The sequence below is a fragment of the Tiliqua scincoides genome, chromosome 2, assembly GCF_035046505.1.
Source record: "Tiliqua scincoides isolate rTilSci1 chromosome 2, rTilSci1.hap2, whole genome shotgun sequence".
Taxonomy (NCBI): Eukaryota; Metazoa; Chordata; class Lepidosauria; order Squamata; family Scincidae; genus Tiliqua; species Tiliqua scincoides.
Window position 1 is genome coordinate 239,867,257 of NC_089822.1, and position 27,251 is coordinate 239,894,507.

At 44.6% G+C, this 27,251-nt stretch overlaps 2 pseudogenes; one reads left to right on the forward strand and one right to left on the reverse strand.

Annotated features, from left to right (window-relative positions):
- Positions 1–5,225: 5,225 nt before the first annotated feature.
- LOC136643067 (5S ribosomal RNA) lies at positions 5,226–5,344 on the forward strand (annotated as a pseudogene).
- An 8,332-nt stretch (positions 5,345–13,676) lies between these two features.
- LOC136642429 (5S ribosomal RNA) lies at positions 13,677–13,796 on the reverse strand (annotated as a pseudogene).
- Positions 13,797–27,251: the final 13,455 nt, after the last annotated feature.

The window sequence follows — 27,251 nt, forward strand, 5'->3', positions numbered from 1 at the left end:
TATTCTGCTATCATTACTATCATTCTGCATTAAGAGCCCAAAACAGTCATGAGGTTCAAAATGGACAGGATACACAGTGACGCTTAAGGCAGCAGAAGAATCGACTGAAAAATGACCTCTTCTCAGAGCGGAACCCCAGGGCCTGAGAAACCAACAGGTGAAAATGGCTTGGAAGCTCATTTTGGTGCTTGCCCCCCCCTCCCAGTGCTAAAACACATCAACCATCACTGTTCTGACAGCTGCATACTTTATAGCCATCCTACTTTTATGGCTTTGCTTTCTTCCCTTCCTCTTGATTTTTTTTTTTTTAAAGGGAGTTAAAATTTATTGCTGGCAGAAATAACTGATTACTCTTGGCAAATTAAGTGAAGGGATCAATTGTTCCATATGGAAAAAGCCAAAGAACTCCAGGCTTTATTCACAAGGGAAGACTGATGTTCTAAAGGGCAAAGGCATGCCACTTTTATTGTGTGGCAGAGAATTTTCACATTTACATCCAAATTCCTAAAGAAAGCATGGCATTCAAGAGACCTAGCATGTAGAAGGGCATGACACACTGCGTGTGAGAGCAGACAAGGGGATGAACCTGAGGACAAAGGTTCTCTGTTCATGTCCCCTTATACTGGAGAATGTTGGACATTCCATCTGACACCCCTCCAAAACGGTACTCCAAGTGATGCCTCCAAAGTGCACAACATATAGGCATAACTTAATTTCCAATCACTACCCTCTCCACATGTGACTTAGATAAAGCTGCCTTTTTATGCTGTTGCATGATGACTTCACTGCAATCTGCAGATGACCTTTAATTGGCCACTTTTGTAACAAACAGGCGATGGCTGGTTCTGAAAGGGGTGAAGGAAGGAGATCTATTGGCTGAGGGTGTTTTGTTTTTAAATGTTGGTCCATGAAGTTTATCAATTGATTAGTTTCCAAAATATAGGTATGATCCTCCAATAAAGTTTCAGGGGCAATCTCCAGCCAGGTCTGGATGGCATCCACCCAAGAGTTCTTAAAGAATTCAAATGTGAAATTGCGGGTCTTCTAACAAAAAATATGTAACTTGTCCCTAAAATTAACCCCTATGCCAGATAACTGTGTTGATCTCACAGATAAGTCAAGGGCAAGTTTTGAGCCAAAAATCATGGACTTTTCTACTCTGTCAGATAAGTTGGGGGTAAAGCTTAGAGGAGTTTCTGACTGTAATTCTGAGGCTCCCCACTGATACCAAAAAAACACAGGTCCTCAGGTCCCTTTATTAAAATAGCATAGTACGGGTTGAATCTCATTATTCATTAGGGTCCTGTTCCCAGAATTCAGGTGGATGGCAAAAATCACATTAAAGCAAATCATTTAAAAAACAATGCCCCTTTGCTAGGGACGTTTAAAAAGCTACTTAGTGACCTTTGTGATGTAAGTTGGAGTCATTAAGCAGCCAATCCATCAGTCTCCCTCCAGGCACTTAGAAAACTTCACTCCAAGTTCTCAACTGTATTGAGCCCTATGGAAAGTTAAACTAAGGGCATAATCCTGACTTGCCCTTTGGGCCGGCCTGCAGAGGCTGAATTCAACCTCTGCGCCAATGGAGGGAGGAAGCCTTGCGTTGGAACTGGGCTGAGGAGGGTAGAGGAAGGATAAGGCCCAGAAGTAGGGGCAGGGATGACGGCAGAGCCTGCTGCCATATTCTGCGCTTCCTCCCTGGCCATAGAGCCTTGAGAAGGAAGACCCTCCCTTCAAGCTGTCAAATGTATTGAGCCCTATGGAAAATGAAACGAAGGGCATAATCCTGACTCGCCCTTGAGCCAGCCCACAGAGGCTGAATTCAACCTCTGCGCCAACAGAGGGAGAGAGCCTTACAGCTGCCAAGCTCGGCTGACGCAAGGCTCTGTGGAGGGCGGGGAGGAGGCCGGAGGAAGGTATTCCAGGGCAGGGGGAGGGCGGGCAGGTGGGGCTGGGATCTGGCTGTTATGCCGGATCCTAGCCACCATACCCAAGCAGTGCACTCTCCTCAGACTTGCCCCACCTCAGGAGGTGGCACAAGTCCGAGGAGACCCATTGGGATTGCATTGGTTCATCGGCTGTGCCACTTTGCAGCCCTATCTTGCGCTGGATATAGTGCAAGCCTCCTCTTACCGATTGCCACATGGATGCTTACACACAAACGTGTGCATTAGGCACACTGTGTCTGAGACAGCAGTTACACAAGTGCAGATCTGGAGTTTGTTCTCTCTGGTTAAAGGATCTTTGATAGGAATCCAGCCCTTTTCAACTAAGTGATTGATGGATTGTCTGCTTAATGACTCCATCTTACTTCACAAAGGTCAGCAAGGTGCTTTTTAAATGCCCCTAGCAAAGGGACATTGTTTCTTAAATGGATTTGCTTTAATGCAATTTTTGCACTCTGGGTGAAGGGAGGGGTTGCTGGCTCGGAGTGAAGCCTTTCTAAGCGCCTGGAGAGAGACTCCAGGATTGTCTTCAGAAGAGTCCAGAATTGATGGATGGTCTGCCTAATGACTCTGTCTTACATGACAAAGGTCAGCAAGGCTGTTTTTAAATCACTGAGTGAAGGGACATTGTTTTTTAAATTGATTTGCTTTATTTTGCCATCCAAGCGAGTTCTGGGAATGAAACCCTCAAGAATAATGAGACTCACAGCCCAATCCTATGCATGCCTACTCAGAAGTCAGTCCCATTTGAGTTAATGGGGCTTACTCCCAGGAAAGTGTGGATAGGATTGGGCTGTCCACCTGTACTGCTCTGGGTTCTAACTCTTATTGAATTGAGGATTTGCTTGAAAATTTTAAGACGAAAAAATATTCCACCAGCTAGCATGAGATTTAAACCTAACTGGGAACTTAGTATCCAAGAGAGGAAGTGAAAGAAAAGGGTAGGCACTTGAAGGAAGGAAAGACTTCTGCCTATCTGACACAGAAAAACAGGACTTACTTCTTGTAGCTTTCCCATCTGGGAAATGGAATATGGAGGCTTACTTTCATGTGCAGGACTGATAGTGCCTTGGACATCTGACAACGCAGATGTCCTGCAGCTCAGGGTGACTAATTTTAACAAGCTGCTAGCACTGTTACAAAAGGCAGATCTTCTGGCATTTTTACTTCTGACCACCTGGTTTGGAAAAACAGCCTCTGCAAATAGCACACATGTCATAAGGGGTGGACCTGGGAGTTGGAGGAAGGAATGCAAACACTGAAGAGGTGAAAGCTGTTTTTCAACCTAAGGATTAGGGTGGGGTGAATGTTCAATGTTGTCTTTCAGCTGATCCATCCCAGAAGACTATGAAGCAGTTTGCACCTTGTGGGACATACAGTACCTCTACAGATATCCTCTCGCACCCTTTCACTGTTAGTAATGTCAGACAATTGAGTTATGAGAACATCACCACAAAAGCAAACAGAAAAAAACACCCCAACACTCTGAACATTTTAAAGATAGACTGAACTTTCTAGAGTCAATATGCATGACTACTTCACATTGAACTGGAGAGTTGGCTTTGTTACATAATTTGGCAGAAACAAGATAATTAACCATGCCAAGGGCTTATCTAGATTTCTAGAAGCTGATTGCTGGGGTGGGTCACAGTTCAGTACCAGAACTACTGCTTTGCAACCACAAGATCTGGGGTTTGTTCTCTCTGGTTAAAGGATCTTTGATAGGAGTAAAGACTAGGGAAGACCCTTGCTTGAAATATTGAGGAGTCATTCCCAGTCAAGACGGAACTAGATGACCTGATTTAGTGTTAGAGAGGCTCCAGAGATGACTCGTCCATGATGCTGCCTAAGGGCCCTATTCTATTCTAGGCTGGCTCTGAGGCCAGCAGTAATTGTTGCCGGGCCTCTTTGCTAGGAGGACCTGTTGCAGGAGCATCCGGTGGTAAGTTTCTCCGCTGACCAGCAGAGCGGCTTTCCAGGGCATGGGGAGGGTGTGAGGGGTGTAGGGAGGGCGTGGGGAGGGCACACCTGGGTGGGCAGAGGGTGGCTTAGAGGGAGGGATGGACCTGGGAGGGGGGTTGAGGTGCAGCAGACTTTGCTGCCGTATCCTAGGCCTCCATCCAAGCCTGGAGGCCCTCGGTTCTGCACCAGCAAGATAGCAGACACAGCTCCAAGGAGACCCATTGGTTACACCGAAGCTTTACCTATGGTAAGGTAACAAATGTTACCCCAAGGAGATTCTGGCGGCTGCCCTGGACCCACAGGATACAGTGGTGGCCATTTCAGTGCCACTGGTCCACTGGGCCCTGTGGCAGCATAGGATTGGGCTATACAGTAGTCACCTCAGGCAGCAAGTTGGGCAGCGGTGCAAATGGACCACCTCCATTACTTCTTCCTGGTTTGGGAAAGGAAGCGTGGGAGGTGAAGTAGAGAGGAGAGTGGTGAGCTAGAGCATCTTGACACTTCAGCCCATCATTGTCCTTTCAGCCATACTTCCTCTACCTTTCCATTCCCTTCTTCACCTTTCCAATCCAGGGAGAGGGAGAAGTAGAGTCTAGCATACCACCAGGAAATGGGGGTAACATTTGATATGCTGCTTCAGGTCCCTTGAGGTCTCGGGCTAGCCCTAATAGCTTCCACACTGAGTCCACCATCCAGAGATATATGCAAAGAACCAAAAGAGGCTGAACTGTGTAACTGCTACCGCAGACACAGAATGCCTAGGGCGCACTTTGATCCATGAGGCAATCAGTAAGGGGAAAGGCATGGTGTTCTGCATGGATTGCTGAATTGCTGCATATGCACTTCTGCCTTGGAGCCCAGTCACAGTCCTCAACAAAGGTTTTTTATGTTGCCAAATTGCTTTCAGCGCATGACACTGACAGCCATCTAGCGCACTGTGACTGAGACTTGCACAGGGATGGGTGGACCTCTGCATTCTGTGGCAAAACAGTTGTCGTTCCTCACCATCCTCAGATCATTTCCATTAGTCCCTCTTTCGTGTATCCAACAAGTCTGCCCGCTGATAAGCAGGAAAAGACCAGATAGATTTCAGGATGGAAACGGCTGATGTGAAGAATGGACACAAACAGCATAGGAACTTGGAAATGAGGAGCACGCATGTGGACAAGAAATGGTGGTGCTTCTTTCATGCATGTCTGAGTTTTTGGAAAGCCTAAGGGCCCTATGCTACGCTGGGCTGGCTCTGAAGCCAGCGGCAGTTGGCACTGGTCCTCAGCACTGGGAGGGCCCACTACGGGAGCATCAGGCAGGAAGTTTCTCTGCTGGCCTGTTACCCTGCACATGCCCAATCTCATCTGATCTTGGAAGCTAAGCAGGGTCAGGCCTGGTTAGTACTTGGATGGGAGACTGCCTGGGAATACCAGGTGCTGTAGTCTTTCAAGACTGAAGGTTGCCAACCAGCTTAATGCCTTTTCAGGGCATTGGGAGGGTGTGGGGAAGGCGGGAGCAGAGAGGCACTGGGCAGGGAAGTATGGCCCAGAGAAAGGAGCAGGCCTAGAAAAGGGACCGAGATGACGGCAGACAGCATTTTCTCTTAAGCGACCACCTAAATTTGCCCAGTCAAATCTGTTCCTGGTTAAATTCTGAAGTCACAAAAAAGTAATACTCAGGTGTCCCCATTAATGATGAGGATTAATGCACTTGAAAAATCAACACTTTTCTTGCTGTCCTCGGGGCACGTAGAGATGCCTTAGTACAGTTCTCAAACTTTTTAGTCATTTTTTTTAGAATGACAATCTGTCCAGGATCCAGTGCAAGTGATGTCATGGTCAGAAGTAACATCATCAAGTAAATTAAATAATTATAAATAATTAAATTAAAGTAAAACAAATAATTAAAGGGAGACGAGATGGAGAAGACAGCCCTTTTCCACCAAGTGAATTCTCTCTGTAGCCTTCCTGAAACAACCTTAACAGCCCCCCCCCCCAAAGAAAAAATCAGTAAAATTTTCAGCCCTAGCCAGTGCCCAGTTCAATTTAAGTTCCTCTCAGCCTGCCCTTTGCAATGGACTAAGGGACGGTCACCCACTCAGGAGTCATTGTGCAATGTGGCCCAGTTTCACTTTTTGTAGGGCTCCATGCATTTTCCTTCTCAGCTGTCTGCTTGTCAATTTCAGCTTCAGGACCCACCAACAATCAGGCTGAGATCTGTGACCCATTTGTAGCCTGCCTTAGGGTCCAATCCTATCCAATTTTCCATGGCTGGTACAGCTGTGCCAAAGGGGCGTGTGCCGCATCCTGTGGTGGGGAGGCAGTCACAGAGACCTCCTAAAGGAAAGGGAACATTTGTTGCCTTACTTTGGGGCTGCATTGCAGCTGCATCAGTGCTGGAAAGTTGAATAGGTGCAAAAGACAGCAACTAAGATGATTACAGGGCTGGGGCACCTTCCTTATGAGGAAAGGCTACGGCGTTTGGGCCTCTTCAGCCTAGAAAAGAGGCACCTGAGGGGGGACATGATTGAGGCATACAGAATTATGCAGGGGATGGACAGAGTGGATAGAGAGAAGCTCTTTACACTCTACATAACACCAGAACCAGGGGACATCCACTAAAATTGAGTGTTGGGAGAGTTAGAACAGACAAGAGAAAATATTTCTTTACTCAGCGTGTGGTTGGTCTGTGAAACTCCTTGCCACAGGATGTGGTGATGGCATCTGACCTGGACGCCTTTAAAAGGGGAATGGACAAGTTTCTGGAGGAAAATCCATTACGGGGTACAAGCCATGATGCGTATGCGCAACCTCCTGATTTTAGAAATGGGCGATGTCAGAATGCCAGATGCAAAGGAGGGCACCAGGATGAGGTCTCTTGTTATCTGGTGTGCTCCCTGGGGCATTTGGTGGGCTGCTGTGAGATACAGGAAGCTGGACTAGATGGGCCTATGGCCTGATCCAGTGGGGCTGTTCTTATGTTCTTATGATAGGAATGTCCTCTTAGTAGTTTCTTCTAACAAACCAAGAAAAATTATTTACTAATAGTGTTGCAGGTTGAGCAAGGATAAAGGCAGACACCAGGAGGTCAAGGAAAACAAGCTTTTATTCTTAGCTGGCTGCTGGTCACAGAGGAATAGCTTCCAAAGTCTGTGACACCCAATTTCTCGGGGCTGTGAGTTGATATACAGAACTTTCATTGTAAAGCATTGGTCAGATTTCTGATTGGCAAATTGCAAAGCGTTAGCAACGTGGTGATTGTATATGTAGTCTGCCTGACCTTGTAGTATTGTTGTTTTGTTTTGTCTTGTCTTGTTTTACCTTGCGAAAGCACCTAATTTTGTTGTACTTGTGTACACAGGTACAATGACAAATAAATTTTCTATTCTGTTCCTGATTGGCAAACAGCATATCACGTGAGGCTTTGTCTCTGCCTACATACCCCACTACTCAAATTCTGCGCTGCATGCTCTACCATATATGGCACTTTAAAAATGTGAAATCTTACTAACTGCAAAAAGTCCCATCTCCCTGCATTGGCTAATAGCATGCTTGCAAAAAGTCCCTGTTCTCTTTTAACCACCTGCCTGTTGTAGTTAAGCTAGCAGTTTCCTGTTTTCTTTTTAACTGCAAAAGTTCTGCAAAATTACTTCTGCATTCAAAGCTTGTGTCTGCGACACCACTTCCTCTTTAACACAAACACACGGGTATTTTCAAGAATTCAGCTGAACCAAACAACCAAGTACAAGGGCCTACTTTAGCCAAGCACTCTGTACATTCTCAGAACAGGCTCAAACAACTCTGCTCGTGTACAAAATCCCAGAATTTCCACTAGGCTCTTCCCACAATAGCACATATCATAACAGTCCATGCAAGCATACAGGTAAACTTAGAGCCCAATCCTGAGCTCTCCAGTGCTGACGGTACAAGTAAAGCACATTTGAGGCATCCGGAGAACAAGGAGTTCCAGCGCTGAGCCTCTATGCCAAAAAGACCTTGCCAAGAAGCAGCTGGGAGTAGGTAACACCACTGCTCAGCAGTGAGGCTTCTCAGGGCAGAGAAGAGGCTTGAAGGAGATGGAACTAGGCTGGGAAAGGCAGAGGGAGGGTCAGGCCCAAAAGGAGGGCAGAGACAACAGCAGAGTCTGCCGCCATATCCTGTGCTTCAACATAAGCTGCGGAGCCTTGAGAAGGAAGTCCCTCCTTCCAAGCAGACAAATGTATTGAGCCCTGTGGAAATTGAAACTAAACTACATGTTCATGTTTACTCACAGGTAAGCAAACGTGCCTTGGCTTATGTTGAAGGTCAGGCAAAGAGGAATGCAAGGCCACCAGAATGGTCCTAATCTGATGAAAGTGGAGCTCAACAAATGCTCCAGAAGGCAGCCATCCCCCCCCCCCCCAAGGATAGAAAGTCTTAAGCAGGTAAGATGATTTTTTTTTCTTTTTTAGACTTATAAAGCTAGGTGGGTCCTGATAGTGGGTCCTCACTCCCTTGACTCCTAGTTTAAGTCCTGTAACGCCTAATACCTGTGGTCCAAGAGCTCTACTAGTTAGCAAATCTGTATGGCTTAGAAGCAGTTGTCGTCATCAGCAGCAGCCAAGAGAAAGAGTGTCGGAGATCGTTGAGCCAAGGTACACAAAGTCATGGACAACCTCCAGTTCATGTGCAGAGATTGTAACGCAGGGAGGTGAGTCCACATCCTGAACCATGACCTGTGTTTTCTTCAGGCTGATGGTCAGTCCAAAATCTTGGCAGGCCTTGCTAAAACGATCCATGAGCTGCTGGAGATCTTTGGCAGAGTGGGTAGTGACAGCTGCATCATCGGCAAAGAGGGAGTAGTGGAGCGACAAACGGGATGCAGGGGGGAGGGGCAAGAGAGGGGTTTGTGGGTATCTTCTTGGCACACACATCCATATTATAAAATAAGTATTGCCCTCTTCCTGTCAAGCAGTTCCATGAGGCCTTCCTTTGACATGGACATTTGTATTTCCAACTCCCAATTACCTTTCCCATCTGTTGATGTATATGATGCCTCAGCAGCAGCTACATCCCTCAGATGTGTATATCACTTTCTACAGTCGACAAGAAAGATGAGTTTGTTGGTGGTTGATTAGTTATCCCATCATTATGAGCCTTCCTTGCTAGAAAACGTCAGTTTCTGTGAAATTCTGTGGAAGACTGTAGCCTCACATTCTCATGTTCAAATCTTATCAAATCTATTCACTATTTTGACAGATTATTAAATCTAAAAATTTTGAGTTCAAATCTTATCAAACCTATTCACTATTTTGACAGATTATTAAATCTAAAAATTTTGAGTATTGAATTAGTTAAATTTCATACCTATTTCTCTACATAGACATCTGGAACAATCAGGATAGGTTAAAAAAAATCTTCCCAGGAGGAAGTCCCATTGACTTTAATGGGGTTTACCTTCGAGTCGACGTACATAGGATTGCCCTGTAAATAACAAAGAGTAATCTAGCCCAGGTACAGAAATTCTTGGCAGTATTCTGCAAGACTTCTCACCCACTGCCGAACAAATATTTGTGAGTTGTTTCTGTTCAAAAAGATCATCCCCACTTCCTTTGCTTTAATTGTCACATTTCTTTGAACTCAGCCTAATAAAAACATCTCTCAATTATTTGTAATGATAGCTGCTATTTGAAGGGAATTTTTTCCCCTTACAAAAAAAGGAGAAATGTCCTAGAATCTTAATTATTTCATCTGGGTGACCAACCTTTGTAAATTCAGCTGCAAGCCTTTACCTACTATTGCAAAACTGCTGGACTTTAAACACACACACACACACACACACACACACACACACACTCCACAAACAATTGGCATCTTGTCAGCCATTATTTATAAAATGGGAATGGCCCAGAAGAGAAAATTGTTGTTCAAATAAGAGACTTAAATTAGAACTCTTCAAAGTGGTCATAATTAGTTTTTTCAGGTGGTTTAATATTGGGGGGGGGGGAGGGTTTGGAAATATTGGTATCATTTACAGGCATTCCTAAAAGATAAGAAAATAATTACAGCACCAAGGAACATAAGAACAGCCCCACTGGATCAGGCCATAGTCCCATCTAGTCCAGCTTCCTGTATCTCACAGCGGCCCACCAAATGCCCCAGGGAGCACACCAGATAACAAGAGACCTCATCCTGGTGCCCTCCCTTGCATCTGGCATTCTGACATAACCCATTTCTAAAATCAGGAGGTTGCGCATACACATCATGGCTTGTACCCCGTAATGGATTTTTCCTCCAGAAACTTGTCCAATCCCTTTTTAAGGGCATCTAGGCTAGATGCCAGCACCACATCCTGTGGCAAGGAGTTCCACAGACCGACCACACACTGAGTAAAGAAATATTTTCTTTTGTCTGACCTAACCCGCCCAACACTCAATTTTAGTGGATGTCCCCTGGTTCTGGTATTATGTGAGAGTGTAAAGAGCATCTCCCTATCCACTCTGTCCATCCCCTGCATAATTTTGTATGTCTCAATCATGTCCCCCCTCAGGCGTCTCTTTTCTAGGCTGAAGAGGCCCAAACATCATAGCCTTTCCTCATAAGGAAGGTGCCCCAGCCCAGTAATCATCTTAGTCGCTCTCTTTTGCACCTTTTCCATTTCCACTATGTGTTTTTTGAGATGTGGCGACCAGAACTGGACACAATACTCCAGGTGTGGCCTTACCATAGATTTGTACAATGGCATTATAATACTAGCCATTTTGTTCTCAATACCCTTCCTAATGATCCCAAGCATAGAATTGGCCTTCTTCACTGCCGCCGCACATTGGGTCGATACTTTCATCGACCTGTCCACCACCACCCCAAGATCTCTCTCCTGATCTGTCACAGACAGCTCAGAACCCATCAGCCTATATGTGAAGTTTTGATTTTTTGCCCCAATGTGCATGACTTTACACTTACTGACATTGAAGCGCATCTGCCATTTTGCTGCCCATTCTGCCAGTCTGGAGAGATCCTTCTGGAGCTCCTCACAATCACTTCTGGTCTTCACCACTCGGAAAAGTTTGGTGTCGTCTGCAAACTTTGCCACCTCACTGCTCAACCCTGTCTCCAGGTCATTTATGAAGAGGTTGAAAAGCACCGGTCCCAGGACAGATCCTTGGGGCACACCGCTTTTCACCTCTCTCCATGGTGAAAATTGCCCATTGACACCCACTCTCTGCTTCCTGGCCTCCAACCAGTTCTCAATCCATGAGAGGACCTGTCCTCTAATTCCCTGACTGTGTAGTTTTTTCAGTAGCCTTTGGTGAGGGACCGTGTCAAACGCCTTCTGAAAGTCCAGATATATAATGTCCACGGGTTCTCCCACATCCACATGCCTGTTGACCTTTTCAAAGAATTCTATAAGGTTCGTGAGGCAAGACTTACCCTCACAGAAGCCATGCTGACTCTCCCTCAGCAAGGCCTGTTTGTCTATGTGTTTTGAGATCCTATCTTTGATGAGGCATTCCACCATCTTACCCGGTATGGATGTTAGGCTGTCCGGCCTATAGTTTCCCGGGTCCCCCCTCTTTCCCTTTTTAAAAATAGGCCTTCCTTTAAAAAATAGGCCTTCCTTTAAAAAAGGAAGGTCAGGATACACCAGCGAAGCCAATGACTGCATAATCTGCTTGATCCCCTTTGCTATTCCAGACAAAGCTGCTAAATAGATAGGCCACATCTGCTCCCCCACCCCCAAGACTTCACTGGTCTTGGAGGAGCCCCAGTACATTTGAATCCTATTAGACGGAAGGGATTTTTTTTTTTCCAGTTGGAATAAGGCATTCAGAGTTTCCAATGCTCAAATGTGGTTATACAGAAAATGATGCAAAACAGTAACGTACTTTAAAGCAGGATTGTAAAATCTGTCTGAGCTGAAAGGCTAAACTCATCACTCGTTAGATGCTGTGCAGCTATACCCATAATTTTTCACCAAAGATATCAATTTAAGAAACACTCCTTATATAATTCAGCTTTTTTTCCTGGCGCCCACCAACTGTTGCAAGAATTTCTGTACCTGGGCTGGAAACCTAATATGAGCAGAAGAGAAAGTTGATTTTGAAAAGGATCTGCAGTTCACGGTCATTTCTGGATATCTGCCTGTTTCACCTCCCCAGTATGACGGACGATGGCCCACTGCGAATACAGGTGTACCCCTGTATCCATGGGGGTTCTGCTCCAGAACCCCCTATGGTCACGTGAAACCACACATACGGGCAAACAATGGCCACCATTGGAGCACTCTGTGCTCCTTTGGCAGCCATCTTACAACAGCTGAGTTCCACTGTTGTAAAGCCCTGCATGTGCCAGCCCAATCCTAGATAGGATTGAGCTGTAAATGATTTACTGACAGTAAGCCTATTGTGTACTATTGGACTTATTTCAGAGTGAACATGCATAGGACTGCACGACAATTTCTGGAAGTTGCATCAGATATCTGTTTATTTGTAATGCCTACAGTAAGTGCCATTGCATTATAAGACACTTTAAGGTCATCCATCACCTAAGTCTGCTACATATGCCTGTTTTTTTACTACCTTTTACTTTTGTCTGCCATCCTTGTTTTTAACAAGCTTTCCTCCTATTTTGATCTTTAACCTGCCTGGCCTTAGTGGAGACCACATTGCCTCATCACCATGATCACCAATTCTACTTCACTGCATTTTTGGGGGGGGGGGGACCCCTGAGAATCTGGGGATATTACCATATATCTCGGAGGGAGGATTTGCAAAGTAACCTCCCCTCTGTCTAGTTTTAGCCAAAGTGGTGGCATTTCATTCCAGAAAAAGAGTGAATCAGAAGGAGTATGCTGGATCCAGAGTCCCCTCTTCTTGATCATCACACCTTGTCAAATCTACATATAAGAGCTTATATTTTTCAAAGCATGGTAGAATTCTGTGGGGGTTTTTTTTTTCTTTTCAATCAAGCTTTAAAGAGATGGGCAGCCCAATCCTAACCTACCCTGCAGCAGGCAGGCCAGCTGGCCTTCACTGCATCCAAAGCAGGGCTGGGTTGCAGCACAACTCAGAGTAAGGGGAATTCATTCCCCTTACCCCATGTCGCTTGGCAGCTATACCAATGGGGCTACTAAAGAGTTGGCACAGATCTGAGCAGTCTAGTGTAAGGCCGGGCCACTCGGGAGGGGATCAGGATCTGGCATAAGTGCCAGATCCCGGTCCCACCCCTCTATTGGGCCCAGTGCTCCCAGCAATCCGCCTGCCCTCTCCCCATCCTGCAATGCCTCCAGTCCATCCTCCCCCACCCTCCCCGAACCCTCATGCTGGCTGAGGTAGGCAAGAGCAAAGTTACTGGAGGCTGGCGCATGTCCATGCTCCGGCCTGCCTCGTTTTGCCTGGCGCAAAAGTGCCTTACGGCCTAAGCAGCCATTTGGATTGAGCCCATAGCCTGGTTTTGTCTTGTGGGCTTTGATAGTCACTGAGGTGGGCTATATGTGAGCTACAGCCTCTGCTGCTACTGTGTTCTTACCGCTTGTGTTATTTTTAAGGGACGAGTTTCATTTCTTTAGCTGCTTCACTCTCGTGTCACGGTTGTTCTAACCTCAACAGAGTTTCAGTCATTTGTTTTGGGGAAGATGCTATATAAGTTTCATAGGTGCATAAATGAATGTTGTGTTTGTATTTTTATGCTCTAAGGATTACACTACATAACACAAATATTGTTTAAATTGAATTTTTAATGTTCCGAAGTGCTGATTGCAAATGGTTGGCAACCTTCAGTCTTGAAAGACTATGGTATAAACATACAGCACCCAGTATTCCCAGGCAGTCTCCCATCCAAGTACTAACCAGGCATGACCCTGCTTAGCTTCCAAGATCAGACGAGATCGGGCATGTGCAGGGTAACAGTTGCTGATTGCAAAGGGTGATGACAAATTGCTGATGACAATTTTTTGTATCATCTAAACTTTCCGATAACTATTTTCGTGTTTCTATTAATCCTGTTCTTAATGCATTGTAATACACGTTGTATTATATAAGTGTATAGATTTTGGAGTAGCATAACTATTGAAGCTATGCCGAATATAGCGGCATTTTTTAAATCCTTGCACCAAAATTAATACACATCAAAATCCTCAAATATACACAAAGTTTTTAAAATTTTGTTACACTGTGTTATTTGCGCGTCAAGAACCAAAATCAAAGACATGGAGGCAGAAGTCAAGACAATAGGCCTATTCTTTTGGCAGAACGAGAGCTGGGAAGGGTGAGGGTGAAGGTTATGATCAGCTATAGCGTGAGGAAAGCAAGAAATGATATGGTATGTAAAAGCTTTGATTCACAATTGGCTGGGCCACCTACCCCCTTCCCACCATCTGCAGACTCCATTCAGTGCAAATTCCCTTCCCACACTTTGCTCTTTGGTGTGATCTTGAAAAACTTGAGTTTTCCTTCTAAACACTTGCATGCCTTTTGAAATACTGTAATCTGTTTTATTAGGTTTCTTTGAACAACCAACCAAATTTCTGCTCTTTCTGAGTCTTGCTGTTCTTTTTATTCTTCTTCTGCCAGAACTGCAACTCCTTTCATTAATTAAATGATAGCCTTCTATTATTGACCCTTACATTATCCGTTTGATTCTTTCTTGCTTGTTGGCATCCTTTAGCCTTAAGTCATACCAGACTATGGTATCGCGCTCTGAATAGTGATTCTGGAACAGAGTGTCCTCTCCAGTGCGCGAAGCCTGGGTAATGTAGATATGGAGGATAGACTGTTACCCATGCAGCAAATCCCCCCTCTCCACGTCGCTAAAATGGTCTAATGGAAAGGCAGAGGCCAATACGTTTGGTTCCAGCGGCGTCACAGGAGTTGCCAGAATGTGACTGTGTTCAGCCATGAACTGCCTCAGGGACTCCGGCTCCGGATTTTGCCTCGAGGTTGACTCCTGAAGCCTTTTCCATAACTGGATGTAGCCACAAGGCAGTGGAGGTTTGGGATCAGAGTTTTCCTTCTCTCAGATGAGCTGCCTTCCCAGGCTAACGAGTCTCATCTACCTTTCTAGATCATTAAAATTAATTGCTAGTACTATTAGTGCTAATATACTTGATTTTATTAGCAATAGTCTGACCCATGTAAAAGGGGATTAAATAAAGGTCCTATTGAATTAAACCAAAAAGTGTTACTTACTTGGTAGCTTATATCTAATTCAACCCTGAAGTCTCTGAGCAAGTCATAGTATATGGCAAACCTAAAAATATGAATCCATATGGGTTGCTGTTAGCCCCACTCCTTCCTAGGGATACAGTTTTGGCAGTGGTATCTTGCATGAAGGTCAGTTTCTGTTCAGGCAATAGCAATATGTAGTGTTGGGAACAGGAGTGCCCTAGAAGCTCAAGCGAGGGAGTTTTGTATGGCCTTTTGGTGTAACATTATGTATGGCCTCATGGTGTTGTGAGGGTTCCCCATTGTTGTGGCTGGTATCCTCAAATGGCAGGAACTGGTCAAATCCCTCTTCTTTTCTGGCTATCAGTCAGGTTCACTGTGGGACTGCATTCTGAAGACATCATTCTGGGTTGGCCATTAGTTCAGGTCTCTGGCTGAGTGTCTGACTGAGGCATGCCCAGGAAGGGGTTTAATTAGCCAAATGTCCCTATGCCTTTCTTTGTGCAGCCTAATTCTCCTTGCAGTGGTGAACCTGTGTCCGGGCTGAACTATTATAGGTGTGGCACACATGACTGAGGGCATTATCTTATGCATCTCTACTCAGATATAAGTCCCACTGTGTTCAATAGGGCTTTCTCCCAGGAAAGTGTGCATAGGAGTGTGCCCTCTATCCTCTATTAAAAAAAAATCCTTCTAATCAGAAAACTACAATACATGTCAGGGTGTTAGTCTAGCTTTACAAGATGTTTAGAATTCAGGGCAAACTAGGCCTTAGGGGTGAATGTATGTCATAAGAACATAAGAATAGCCCCACTGGATCAGGCCATAGGCCCATTTGTCCAGCTTCCTGTATCTCACAGCGGCCCACCAAATGCCCCAGGGAGCACACCAAATAACAAGAGACCTCATCCTGGTGCCCTCCCTTGCATCTGGCATTCTGACATAGCCCATAGCCTTATTTTCTTTTGTCTGTCCTAACCCTCCCAACACTCAATTTTAGTGGATGTCCCCTGGTTCTGGTGTTATGTGAGAGTGTAAAGAGCATCTCTCTATCCACTTTATCCTTCCCATGCATAATTTTGTATGTCTCAACCATCTCTCCCCTCAGGCACCTCTTCTCTAGGTTGAAGAGGCCCAAACATCATAGCCTTTCCTCATAAGAAAGGTGCCTCAGCCCCGTAATCATCTTAGTCGCTCTCTTTTGCATCTTTTCCATTTCCACTATGTCCTTTTTGAGATGCAGCAACCAGAACTGGACGCAATACTCAAGGTGTGGCCTTACCATAGATTTGTACAATGGCATTACAACATTAGCCATTTTGTTCTCAGTACCTTTTCTAATGATCCCAAGCAAAGAATTGGCCTTTTTCACTGCCACCGCACATTGCGTTGACACTTTCATCGACCTGTCCACCACCACCCCAAGATCTCTCTCCTGATCTGTCACAGACAGCTCAGAACCCATCAGCCTATATCTAAAGTTTTGATTTTTTGCGCCAATGTGCATGACTTTACACTTACTTACATTGAAACGCATCTGCCGTTTTTCTGCCCATTCTGCCAGTTTGGAGAGATTCATCTGGAGCTCCTCACAATCACTTCTGGTCTTCACCACTTGGAAAAGTTTGGTGTCATCAGCAAACTTAGCCACCTCACTGCTCACCCCTGTCTCCAGGTCATTTATGAATTGGTTGAAAAGCACCGGCCCCAGGACAGATCCTTGGGGCACACTGCTTTTCACCTTTCTCCATGGTGAAAATTTCCATTGACACCCACTCTCTGTTTCCTGGTCTTTAACCAGTTCTCAGTCCATGAGAGGACTTGCCCTCTAATTCCCTGACTGTGGAGTTTTTCACAGTAGCCTTTGGTGAGGGACCGTGTCAAACGCCTTCTGAAAGTCCAGATATATAATGTCCACGGGTTCTCCCACATCCACATGCCTGTTGACCTTTTCAAAGAATTCTATAAGGTTCATGAGGCAAGACTTACCCTTACAGAAGCCATGCTGATTCTCTCTCAGCAAGGCTTGTTCGTCTATCTGTTTTGAGATTCTATCTTTGATGAGGCATTCCACCACCTTACCTGGTATAGATGTTAGGCTAACCGGCCTATAGTTTCCCGGTTCCCCCCTCCTTCCCCTTTTAAAAATTGATATTTTAATTTTTAATAAAAAAGTGACATTTGCTATCCTCCAATCTTCTGGCACCATTTTCATTCTGAGGGACAAGTTGCATATTTTAGTCAAGAGATCAGCAACTTCATTCTTCAATTCCTTAATAACTCTTGGGTGGATGCCATCAGGACCCGGTGACTTATTGATCTTTTATTTATCAATGAGGCCTGAAACATCTTCTCTTTTCACCTCTATCTGACTTAATTCCTTGGTCAGGAGGGGCCGTTCGGGCAGCGGTATCGGCCCGAGGTCTTCTGCCGTGAAGACAGATGCAAAGAACTCATTTAATTTCTCTGTCATCTCTAAGTCTCCTTTTATCTCCCCTTTCCCTCCCTCACCATCCAGAGGGCCAACTACTTCTCTGGCGGGTTTCCTGCTTCTAACTTATTTGAAGAAGCTTTTATTGTTCCCCTTAATGTTGCTGGCCATGCGTTCCTCATAGTCTCTCTTGGCCTCCCGTATCACCTTCTTACAATTCTTTTGCCACAGTTTATGTTCCTTGTTGTTCTCCTCATTAGGGGAAGATTTACATTTATGTAAGGAAGCTTCCTTGCCCTTTTTGGCCTCTCTAACTTGGCTAGTTAGCCACCCTCCTGGACTTAGTGGAGCTCTTCTTCCTTTGCGGTATACACTTTAGCTGGGCCTCTATTACTGTTGTTTTAAGCAGCCTCCATGCACTCTGGAGAGATTGGACTCTTTTTACCTTTCCTTTTAACATCCTTCTAACCAACCTCCTCATTTGAGGGAAGTCTGCCCATCGTAAGTCAAGGGTTTCTGTGAGAGATTTGCCCAGTATTCTTCCCCCAACATGCATGTCGAAACGGATCGCAGTATGATCACTGTTCCCCAATGGCTGCTAAACTCACACAGAGGCTAAACTCACAGTGCCTTACCTGGCACTTAGTTCCCAAGGCACTTGGTTTCCCAGAGGCCATGTGCGCTTCTGCAGAGGGCTCACACGCTGGTGGCAGGCGCTAGCTTTATACCCCTAGCTAGCTCCTCCCCCCTCCTTGCTGATTGAAAGGGGGCTGGTCTTCCCAGGTGAGATTACAAAAGATTAGGAAAACAAAAGGCTGCTGATGGGCCTAATCTACTCTGCAGGCTCCTGAATGGGGTGCTCCGATTTGTCTAATGGGGCTCTTATCACCTCCTAAAGGACAATGACTATGCTAAATTGCCCTGGCTGGCTGGGAATGGGCCCTTCCTAGGTTCTTACCCTCCTAATTCAGTTCTCTTAGGCTGGACTGTTTTTTAAACCTCAAGTTAGTTTTTATTTGAGTTTGTTTATTTATTTATTTAAAAATAATTTCAATATAATGTCCCACGGTACATTCAAACTGAGTTCCGCTATGTCAGTCATTCTAGACTCTAGAGAAGCAGTTCTCAAACTGTGGGGCTGGGACCCACCAATGGGCTGTGACCCTGTGGTTTGGCCAGTTCACAAAACTGACAGGGCAGATTAGGCTATGTGCCTTTAAAGGTTAAACAACCTGCTGTTGTGGGGGAGCACTGCTTCCCCATCACCATTATAACCACAACCCTTGGCAGTTATAAATCAGGCAGCAGCCTCTAGGACCTCTAAAAAGTTTGAGAATCACTGGCCTAGAGAGCTTCGAACTATCTTCTAACTAAGTTTGGCTCTCCAGTAGATTCAGTGTGTTCCTCCCAGCATATTCTGTTCATCCCGATTTGTTTAAACGGACTGCATGAGGAAGGAGTGAGGTGATGGGGCCTGATTGCCACGTCCAGCGTGGTTCCTGGTTTCTCTCAGTATCACTGTGAAGAAAGCGGGAGGTTGTCTCTCTGAACCTCCGCGTTTCTCAGACAATGTACATGACTTTCTAGGGAAGCATTTCTCTTTAAACACACACGCATGCACACGCATTAGGCCCACTAATTCCAAACCATTTCCAGCAATATTTATATTCTATTTGAAAAGGTTCTCTTTTTGGCACCCCAGAAAGGAAGGCCAAATTGTGACTAAAAGTGTGCTTGCAAGAGACAGAATTGGCACGAGCCCGGAACATTCTGCCTCACTTCATTCCAAGACCAAAACGAGCAGGCAGGTCTTTTCTTTATCCATTTCAGACACGCAACCTTGTAAAACACAATTAACCTTTTCATTAAACAATATCTCCCAAAGAAAAGGGGGGGGGGGAGGACCATATTTTTCAAAAGTGAACTGTTCTGTGTTAACTGTAAGCCGCAGTGCTTAAAACAAAATATTTGTGCTTGCATAAATACTTGGAAAAGGTAAAAATGTCAAAACAGTTGGTGTTTGTTATTAAAGTCGCAGCTCACCGTCAGCTTACAACTGAATTTCAAACAAAGATCGTATTATGCAGGCTCCGTTTATTCAAGATTTCAGTGTTTAAAAGTCAAAGGACAATGCCAAGCAAGACGCCGATTGCAAATCCTTTTTTGTAAGACCTGAGCTTCATCCAAACTGAATTACATTGAAGCATCTGAAATAATTTGCTTTCAAGGGTTGTACCTGTCCAGTAGTGGGGGCAAATAGTTCCTTGCAATGGCCTCCCTTGACAGCTTTGGTTTTCCACAGCTGCTTGGTCGTGAATTTGACCTTCTTTCTGTTGTTCCATGAACACAGATTTGTTCTCTAATGCAGGAGGTGTGACCTGACTCTGGCTGAGCTGCTCTGCTTGCCTGGGATACTGAGAAGGAACAATCATGGTCTCGTTTCTGGATGGGAGATGGATGCCAGGCTGATAAGCTGCTGTTACCCATTGTGGCAGGATGAAATCACTGCTAAGTTGATGAGCCACTGAAATGAGAGTGTAGGTGAAAAGGTCATCGGCAAAGAACAGAGAACAGGACCTGTCTGGGCTTGATATACAGTTGCCAGCTGAAGCTTGATCACATGCAGCCAAACGAGATAACCATACTGGGAAGGGAACATCTGGTAAGCTGAGGGTTCTGCAAGTCTTTTCCACAAAGCATATTGTAAAAAGCAAATTGAAAAATGGTGGTTTAAAGTAGCCTGCCGATGTAAATTGCCTTGAATGCTGTGTAAAAACAGAGAAAGGTGGTATATAAATATGTACGTATGTATGATACCCCAAAGTAGGGATTCTCAAATTTCTCAGGTGTAAACCTCCCTAGACAAGTCTTTGCAGGGGCAGCGACACAACCCCCAGAATCGCACAGATGCTGGGGCAGGGGGGCTTTTTAAAAACACATTTTATCTGTTGACAGGGTCCAGCAGGTACAGGGAGAACTGCAGAGCACTCTGCAGGGCTTCCTGCAGCTTGTAAAAAGTGGAAGTAGCCATCGCAACCCACTTTCGGGTTGTGATCATGTAACTGGAAGTGGGTAGCAATGGCTACTTTCACTTTTTACGAGCTGTGGGAAGCACTGCAGAGCACTCCGCAGGGCTCCCTGCACCCTCCTGACCCCTCCTGTGTTTTTTAAAAGCCCCCCTGCCCCTACAGTGACACGATCCTAGGGATCTCTTTCCCCGCCACTTAAGGGGGCAGAGGCCAAGGCTCTCAGGCTGGAGCATCACAATTCTCTAGTTTGAGGAACATTGCCCTCAAGCACTGGTTCTTAAACTTTTAGCACTGGGACCCACTTTTTAGAATGAGAATCTGTCAGGACCCATGGAAAGTGATGTCATGACCAGAAGTGACATCATCAAGCAGGAAAAATTTTTAACAATCGTACCGACACATACCCAGGAGTAAGTCCCATTGACTGTCATTGTTAAAAGCATATACAGGGTAGCCTGTTAAAAGTACAGATCTGTAACATTTCCCCAGATACAGTCACATGCCATGGGAGCATCAAGTCAAATATATTAAAAATAAAATATTGAAATGAATGGGGACCCACCTGAAATTGGCTTGCAACCCACTTAGTGGGTCCCAACCCACAGTTTGAGAAACACTGCTTTAGAGTTCTACATGAGTACTATTAAGACACCCTTCAGAACATTTCCACAGCTTATTGAATGGAAGTATTTTTCTGCAGAAGTTGGTGGTGTGAAGGTTTGATTGTGTGTTTCCACTTACAACCCACCTCCCTTTTTTAACATGAACTTTATGGAACAAATTAATTTTTTAAAAGAAAGACAAAAGATTACAAAATGAAAACATACACATACACACCCCTAAACATGGGAAAGTAACAAATGCAAAAATAACTGCGTAATAATAGCAAAAGGGGTTTTGGGGGGGCTGTTAAGTTACTTCAGTATGAAAACATCTTTGAAATTAATGTTCAAAGATCAAACAAATGATGGGGAATAAATAAAAGCATAGGAAAATAGCAAGAACTTTCCAAGTTATAAATACATTCATGTGTCCTTAGGAGGTACACACTCGCCTGCAGAAGACAAAATAATTTTTTTTTTTTACCCAGCAAGTAATTAATCTGTGGAACTCCTTGCAACAGGATGTGGTGATGGTGTCTGGCCTAGATGTTTTTAAAAGGGGATTGGAGAGATTTATGGAGGAAAAATCCATCACAGTTTATAAGCCATGATGGGTATACATAACCTCTGGATTTCAGAGGTAGCCTATCTCTGAACGGCAGATGCAAGGGAATGGCAACAGGATATAGGTATCATGTTGTCTTGAGTGCTTCCTAAAGCATCTGGTGGGCCACTGTGAGATGTAGGAAGCTGGACTAGATGGGTCCTTGGCCTCATCCCGTGGGGCTCTTCTTATGTTCTTAAGACTTTCATTATAAAATATAAAATAGAACCAGATTGCCACAGTATTGGTTTTCAGAGTCTACCCTCTGTTGAATGTTGAAACTACCCCAAAGTGAAAGAGTAAAATGGCAGGAAGCCATGAACAAAGAATACCAGGCTCTCAATGACAAGGGAGTGTTTTGTAGAACACAGGTGCCCGAGAAACAGCAAGTCACACGCTCGCGATGGAGAGGCCAATGCTCTGTAGATAACCCTAAGCTGTTTGGCCAGGAGGGGAAGGTAAATCAGGCAAGGTGGAAACCAAGGCCTGAATGCTACATAGAGCTAAGTAAAGGAGGTAAAACACCAGTGTCACCAGGAGGAGGGTGACCATTGGTTTTCAGAGTCTAGTTTCTTGTCTGCCCAGTGTGTTGTGTTGTGCTTGTTCATAATCATACCTATTCAAATCTTCTCCACTCATTGATTTCTGGTGTGTTGAATGGTTTCCCACAACCTAGCCATACAAATCTTAGCAGCTGTATCAAGGTGTTGCAGCAGTGACCCTGGAGATAGCTAGCATTGTTTAGGGGGAGAAAAAAAAGAGACATAGAAGCATGGCCTTGGAATCAACATGTAGCATCTGCTGACAAAAATCAGTAACTGAGTCCCAAAATTACTGAACAACAGAATATTCTCACCAAAGCTGGGAATAGGAGCCAATTTAGCCATATCCCTTTCAATACAGTGAACTATAATTTGAGAGTATTAAATGAAGCTTGGCTGGATTCACACACCACCTGCAATGGATATTATATTGAGCTCCATTGATTTTGGAACAGATGGACAGGTTAGCCATAGAAGACCAGATATCCTGCCAATTACTCTTCTTCTAAGGTTACATCCAACGCCATCTCCCACGGTCAAGTATAACCTAGTTAGCCCACCAAGATAAAGGACAAGAGGAATTGGGGAAGCACTGATATAAGAACCCTGGAAGAAGGAGTGACTGTTAGGAAGTATACTCCAAAAGCTATAAGAAAGCCCTTCACCTGCTGCTTAATACATGGCTAAGGGAAGCACCTTGAGTTACAGGTACTGAAGAGAGAGAGAGACACTATCTGGCTTAACCTTTTAAATAATATCTCCATATGGGATAATGGTACCCTGTTAGAACCCACACATCTTAACTTTTTTGCCATTATGGAAAGCTGCTGAATTATTGTGAGCCTGGCTGATGAGCAACAGATATCAATGGAGAGAAGCCTGGCAATAACTTCTATTTCTAGCAGTCCAAATCTATCTAAACTATCCTGCTGATGCAGCCATGCCACCACAGTGCACACTACATGCTTCAAGGCGGGAAGGCAGTCCTAGAGGTCTCTTCCAGCTAAGGAAACGTGTTCCCTTGCCCAGGGATATGTCTCCACTGCTACAATGAGTCTACTTGGACCTGTACCAGAGTGTCAGAGAGATGATGTGGCCCTCCTGCCAAAAAGTTTGGACACCCCTGCTCTAAAACAGCAGCATCTTAAGGTCCAGTATAGCTCAAGGAGGAGGACTACGAGCCTTTAATAAGAATGGAACTGGACAGCAGGTAGATGGAACAGGTGGTTGATTGTTTAATTGTAGTCAGCAGAAAAGCAATCAGCGAACTGATCAGCTGAGACTTCCTGGTTCAGGAAAGTTTTAGTTATAAACACCCTCCTCTTTCCTCTGTATTCAGATGGGAGTGGCCTTGATTAGAAGCCAGATTTTAACTTGAATTTACCCAGGCTTAATGCTTTAGTGATTTTCTAACTGGGGTAATTTGTGTTTTTGTCTGTATTTAATGGAATGTGTACAACTTGGGGGTTGCCCCTGGGGTTTCAGGTGTTGTGTTTTAGTCATCTGACAACGCCCTGCAGAGTAGAGGATAAAACATTAAGAAGAGCTAAACTTGATGACTGTGGTCCAGAAGCCTGTAGGAAGAATTTTCCACTCTATGTATTCTGACCACAAAAGCCTCAGTTCCTATAGAGGGAACTTCTTCCTATAGAAGGCAACCTGTTTGGGGTGTCTATTATTATTATTATTTATTGGATTTGTAATCTGCCTTTCTCCCCAAAGGGCACCCAAGGTAGCCAACAACACTTAAAAGTCATAAAATACATAAAATTATAAAATACAATAATAAAATAAGTAATAAAACAACAAGTCCAGTAGCAATAAAACCAGCAGTATAAAACAGTTGTTAAAAGCAACCATCATGCCCTAACATACGATGCTAATGACATAACTTTATCATATATTGTAGGAGCCCAGGAGTCTTCTGGATAGGAGGAACGAGTAACATGCATCCTAAGAGCCATCAGCACACTTTACAATCTCTTTGCTAATTGTGTGTAACCTTCATAGTATTGTCCCCAAAGTTCACTAACAGTAGTAGTTCATGAATAATAATATGAGCCAATCACTGTACTGGTCCAGTTAGAATATTTGTTTTAGATCTTGGAAGTCTGTGTCCTAGACAGCTGTATCCTGCTCTTTATGTTCTTCAGCTCCATTAAAGGATTCCCTCCATGGTGATAGACTTTAGCCACAGACTTTGAAACCCCCGCAGATCTTTTCACAGTTATGTTGCTGTACCCATCTGCCTTCCATGCAAGGATGTGGAGAGAGGAGCTTTGCCAAACATAAGGGCAACAGCCTTCAAGAAAGCACAAAGCACTCCATGTTATCAAAAGCCAATAAAATTATAAACTTAACACACCCAGTCAGAAGTCATGTGTGCCCTTTGAAGTCCTAACTCCCAGTAAAGGGAGGAAAGAGGACAAACAGGCCATATCCCATAGCAATTCTTTAACTTGGGCAACAACACACTCTAAAGCGACAATCCTATACACAACTTTCCTGGGAGCAAGCCCCAGTGAACACAATGGGATATACTTCTAAGTAGACACGCATAGAATTGCGCTGTAAGTTAGGAGGAAAAGTTGAAATGTACTGATAATCATGCCTGGTTTTGGGTAGAGAATTTTTCCATAACATTATTTTCATAGAAGTGTTCATCCTGCATTTGAGATGTCAACTGCAGTCCTATAAAAACTTACTGTGGAGTGAAGAGTAAGCCCCACTGGACTCAATGGGACTCTGTCAATAGTGCCATGAGAAATCAATTAACTAAATAATTGCAGGCTCTGATGAACTCAGATCAGCCATAAGAGAGGAATCTGCCATCTGCATCTCTTTCTCTAGCCTTGCCTCCTTCCAATCAGTCTCAATCAGAGGGTTTTTCTTTATCAAGTGTGACTGGATCATTCAGAATTATCCATTCTTATAACTACTATTGCATGTATCAATGAACAGTTAGCTTCCTTCCAAATCGGGGGTGGGGGGGGCTGTGGTTCACAGAAAAACAAGGGACGGGCTCCTTTGAGGGTGGGTGATTCTCACTCGTCAGAGCCAGCCTGTCCATGAGGCTGGATAAAGTGGTTGCCTCAGGTAGTTAATTGGCATGGGCACCTCACCTCCTTGGATGAGAAAAAGAAGAAAGGTACAGAGTAGAAGAGGAAGTGTGGAGAGGAGACTGGTGTGTGTCTCTGATGTTCTAGCACACAACTATTTTCTCCTCCAAATGTCTTCATCCACTTCATTCCCCTCTTAGTTTTGGAATTCAAGGAATGGAAGGGGGGTCGAGTAGTAGTGGTGGTGGATGAACCATCACACGGAGTGGGGCAGCATGTGGCCTTTTTCCACAGGTGCTGAGAGGTTTTAGGCTCTTTCACAATCTGTGGAATATAAAAGTAAAGAGGGCTCCATTTTGCTTGCATACCAGATGCTTCAGAAACACTGCTTTAGCATCATTGATACTATCACAAGATTCCTCACAGATAAGCCATCCTTGACAGGTGCTATCCGGTTTCTGACAAAGAAGTAGAGAAAACCTAACCTAAGTGACTAGTTCTAGTTATTAACAGTTCTTGATGTAAGATTTATTTCTGTATTTATCTATTTTGCTAATAATATCCCAGCCTACATTGTTATTGTCCAGCAAAGGATCTGACAAAGGTTCATTCTTCATCATCCTTCATCTCCATCATCATAAAGCAGCCTCAGATATTAGAAAACTGCCAGATCACTTTCCTTTCCTTCACCCCAGGCAATCACAAACTTTGTTAGAGTGAACCTTCCTAAATTCAAGAAAAAAATATTTCCTCACATGTCATTGTGATGTAATGAAAGCAATGTTCACGTTGGTCTCTGAGATACTGGTAGAACAGCAAAGCCCACCTACCAGTGAAGGCAATGCAGCTGTTCAGGAGCCAGTAAAAGGCCTGTAAATCACCAAACACAGCCCAGATTTATGGAATGCTGGAAAGAGCTTGGTATGTTTAGGTTAGAGCAGGGGTGCCCAAACCCTGGCCCTGGGGCCACTTGCGGCCCTTGAGGTCTCTCAATGCGGCCCTCAGGGAGCCCCCAGTCTCCAATGAGCCTCTGGCCCTCTGGAGATTTGTTGGAGCCCACACTGGCCCGATGCATCTGCTCTCAGCATGAGGGCGACTGTTTGACCTCTCGCATGAGCTGTAGGATGAGGGCTTCCTCCACTGCTTGCTGTTTCACTCTGTGATGCAGTAGCGGCAGCAAAGGAAAGGCCGGCCTTGCTTTGTGCAAGGCCTTTTACAGGACTTGAGCTATTTCAAGAACTTCAATCATTCATCTTTAATATAGTCATTTATGTAAACACATGTAAATTTATTCAAATTTTAAAAGTAAATTATTTATTTTTTTCCCCGGCCCCCGACACAGTGTCAGATGATGTGGCCCTCCTTCCAAAAACTTTGGACACCCTGGCTTAGAGAAAAGAAGGCTAAAGAGAGAGATGATAGTCCTTCACATAACTTGAAGATGGCTATCATGCAGAAAAAGGGGAGGAATTACCCTCTGTGGCCCCTGACAGCAAGACTAGAACCAATGGGTTGAAATTATAAGGAAGTAGATTTAAGCAAGACATGAGGAAGAATGTCTTAACTGTAAGAGCTGTACTGCCCTCGAACAGTCTGCCTTGTGTCGTAGTGGGTTCTCCCTCACTGGGGTGTGGGTGGTTTCAAGCAGCGTGTAGATGGACAACTTTACTGAGAAGTGGGTTGGATGAGATGACTTCCTAAGAACCTTCCAAAATTCTGTTTTTATGTCATGTTAGGGGAAAAAAATCTCTAGAAAGCAAACAGGAAGGTGCTTGGGGGAAGGGGCCAACGCAGGGTTTTGCTACAGGAGCCCCAGCCAGCACTGCAACATTGGAAGTAACAGGCAGGTTGTAAGTATGATGATACATATAAGACCATATAAGATGATAAGACGTGGAAGATCCAGGTTCAAATCCCCGCTCAGCTATGAAGCTCTGTAAGTGAC